The sequence below is a fragment of the Gavialis gangeticus genome, unplaced genomic scaffold, assembly GCF_001723915.1.
Source record: "Gavialis gangeticus isolate Ggan-Ray unplaced genomic scaffold, GavGan_comp1, whole genome shotgun sequence".
Lineage (NCBI taxonomy): Eukaryota > Metazoa > Chordata > Crocodylia > Gavialidae > Gavialis > Gavialis gangeticus.
In genome coordinates, this window is record NW_017729024.1 from 159,699,357 (window position 1) to 159,703,432 (window position 4,076).

Sequence of the window (4,076 nt, forward strand, 5' to 3'; positions counted from 1 at the left end):
TTACTGTGCAGTAAATAGGCAACAGCACAATAAAGCATTTTGTATAAACATGCCCACTGAGTAGATTTAAAATGGGGAATGCAAAGTCATTTGTTAAACCAGTTGTACAAAATGTCTAAAACCTGAGTTAACAATCGTACCATTTTTCAGGTTTGGACCCTCAAATCCATGTTAAAATAATTTCTGTCAAGATGGAGTATATGTCTTATTGTGGCTGTTAGAAGATACTTCTAACTGGGGGTCATGCCTTGGGATTTTGTTTAGGCAGGATTGTGCTGATTGTGCTGCCTAGCAGTGTAGCAACACACCTGGGTGCCTGCGGTATAGGGGCACTGGTGTGAAGATTTTTTGATGCTTGTTCAAAGGAAGTACAGAGAAGGGACAACATCCTCTTTGGGAGAGTAGAAGAAAAGTGGGTTGGTTTCAGGTAAATCCCCCTTCCTGGATCCTGAGGATAAACATCTTCAAGGTGTGGTAGGCCAAGTCTGGTCTGAGTAGCTTAGAAGAAACATGCCATTTCAAGTCAACAGATTAAGCAGAACAAAAAAGGTCATCCAGCTCCTTATGGCACTGGGGAGCACTATGAAAAGAGGCAAGGGTGATGCTACGTAGGTCCTGGTAGGAGAAAGTCTCTGAGTTTTGAGTGTTCTATGAGTAGGGAGAGACACTATGGGAATGTGCATATAGAGTAGCTCCAAAGGAGAGGAAATAGTTCCTGTCAAGTCATCATTATTTCTCATTACCCATCAGAGAATGGAGAAGCAGAAGGAAACTATTAGGCCTGTGCAAAGCAGCAAGTATTTGCTTCAGATTTGGATTCGGCCGATTTGGAGGAACAGTGATTCGATTTGGTGATGTGAATCACTGTCCCGATTCAATTCGGTCAATTCGGATTTGGAGATTTGGTGCCAATTTGGAGTTTCAGCCATAGACTATAATGGGGAATCACTAAAATACCCATAATGTTGTCATTTATTTGCATATTCAGATGAAAACAGCAGGGGTGATAGCCCCTTCTGAGGGCATGAAGCCTGCCACGTTTCAAGGAGATAGGTGCAGGGTTTTCTGTGAAAGTGTACCTCAAACTGTTGAAAGCAAAACTCATATCACTTGTGTGTGTTAAGGCAGAGTGAGATGAAAACTGCAGGGATGGTAGCCCCTCATCCAGGCATGAGGCCTACCAGGTTTCAGACATAGTGGTGCAGGGGTTTCTGTGAAAGTGCACCTCAAGGTTCTGAAAGCAAATTAAAAAAGCAAATAGGGACGGATTGAGGAGGGTGGTACTCACTCCATCTGCACGTGGAGCTTGGGGAACCTCAGCCGCGGGAGGTTCACCTTCAGGAACACCAGCTGCTCCACCAAACCAGGATACAAGGAAGTGCAATGGGGTGTTTGCTACAAGCCTTCCGACTCTCCAAATCAATTCAGAGTCTTCTGATTCAGTTCAGACCTTTTAATGGATCTCTCGATTCAATTTGGATCAGTGGCCAAATCTCCTCTGAATCGAATCAGCTACTGAAGCTTCACACAGCCCTTGAAACTATACAGAAATATAGAAATCCTACTGACAAGCAAAAATATTTTTTCTAGACTTCAACAAGAGATTCAGTAAAAGTCAAATTTCATAGAAAGAAAGGATGGTAAAACAGAAGTCTGACTTAGGTTAGACTGAGAAAATATCTGACCTAAGTCACCCCTAGATATTGGTGAGTGCTGTATACGGGGCCAGAGAGAACGCAGTCCCTGGCAAAGCTGGAATTTGAGTCACATGGGAGCCTGTTTCTTTGTCTGTAAAATGCAGTTCTGTTACTTAATTACTTCTGTTTGGAAAAGGATTTTGGTTCAGTGTTTCCATTCTCATCCCAACTATCACATGAAAGGTCACTTAATCTTCACTATCCCTGACAATTTGTTGCACTTGAAAATGAGCTTGGAAATATTCTAACAGGCTGCAATCAGATCTTAGTTTAGAAATGAAAAGTTAGGAGTAGAAGGGCAAGAGTGGAGTCTCCACAGTGATCTGTGTTAAGCCCCGTTTTATTCAATATTTTCATAAATGACACAGAAAAGAGATGCACAGTGAAATCATAAATTTTGCATCAGATATTAACTTATTTAATACTGTCAAAATCCAAAATATGGGTAAGGAGTTGCAGACAAAAGTGAAGTTCATCAGCCACTTCATTACCCACTCAATAAAACCGAGTGAGTGGGCAATGAAATGGCTGATGAACTTCAACATTGACAAGTGTAGTGATGTACTCAAGGAAAAATAACCTGAACTATACATATACAATGCTGAGTTCTGAACTAGTTGTTATGACTCAGAAATGAGACCATAGAGTAATTGTAGATATTTCTCCATGTGCATTGGCTCTATGTGCAGCAGTGATGGAAAAAGCCAATAAAAAAGTTGGGCATCATTAAAAAGAGAACTGAAAACAAAGCAAAGAACATTATGTGACTGCATAAATCCATGGTGGACCCATTTCTAGAATACTGTATGTAGTTTTGGTTTCTACATTTTAGAAAGGCTGTACCAGAAATGGAAAAGGTACACAAAGGACAATAAAGATGATGAGAGGTATACAGTAGTTGCTGTACTAGGAGAACATGAAAAAGCTCTCTTGAAAACTCTTCAGTTTTGAAACTCTTGAGCTGACTGCTCAGTGATTGTTGATTGTTGAAGGATTGCTGATTGCTGAGTGATTGCTGCCTGGGCCTGACAGAAGCTCTAACAAGGGGGATGAGTCAGCCCAGGCCCAGAAGGGTATAAAAGAAGACTGTCCAGGTGACCAGGGAGCTTGTGACCAGGGAGCCAGTGAAGATGGACTGAAAACAGGGGAAGCAGTTTGTAGGCCAGTTCCTAGGCCAATTCATGGGTAGTAGCATAGCCTATTACCATGCAATGGTGGGGACGCGTCATGCCCCATGACTTGCCACCTCAGCCCCAACTCATGCTCCCTTCCCTTGCACCACTGATGCCTCCACCCAAACAGAACCCATGGTTCTGGCCTCTACCCAGATGCAGCCCCTGACTCTGGGCTGTGGGGGTTGCCTGGCATAGCTGCCAGCAACTGGGAATGGGAGCAAAGTCACCTCCACCTGTGGTGTATGCTCCTTAGTGAGGTCCCTGGATTCCCACGTGAATGAGCTCCAGGCCCAAGTAGGCAGACTTTGTGCCATCAAGGCCCACAAGCAGGAGATTGATGACTACTACAGTCAGCTTCTCATCCTGAAGAAAGAAGAGAGAAGAGCACAGATACCTGACTATGTGAAGATGGACAACAGACTGGCTGACCTGCTCCACTGGGCTTTAAACTAAGCCCGCCAGGAGACGGAGGGACTACCGCCACTGCTGGCCTGCTGAGCAACCCTTGCAAAGCCAGCAGGCCAAGGTGCTTATGGGGGCCCACCCATGCCCCAGCCCTGGAACAACTGGTAGACAAGGCAAGGGCCCCCGAGGGGACACCTCCTTGCCTGTACACAAATGCCAGGAGCTTGGGGAATAAAAAAGAGAAACTTGTCCTCCTGCTTAACACAAATAATTACAATGTCATAGGGATAATGGAGACCTGGTGGGACTCCACCCATGACTGGACCATGGGTATAAATGGCTATACCCTATACAGGAGAGATCGAGTAGACAAAAGGGGCAGGGACATAGCTCTCTATGTCAAGGGGAGCTACGTGTGCCTGCTAGCTGACACTGGTGGCCAGGTTGGATGGCTGGAGACCCTCTGGGTTAAAATCCGTGGGGAACATGGCACAGGGGAATTGGCTGAGGTTGCATGCTCTAGGTCCATGGTTGTCATGGGAGACTTCAACTACCCAGACATCTCATGGGACGAGCACTCAGCTAAATCCAAGCGGTTGCAAGGCTTCCTCTCATGCGTGGATGACCTCTATCTGACACAAGAGGTCTATGGGCCAACGAGAGTTAAAGCACTGCTCAACCTGGTACTGGCAACTGGGGAAGACCTAATCGGCGACCTAACAATTGATGGGAAGCTGGGTGACAGTGACCACGAGCTGATTACCTTCACCATCTGCCGTAAAGCTGGCAAGTCAGTCAG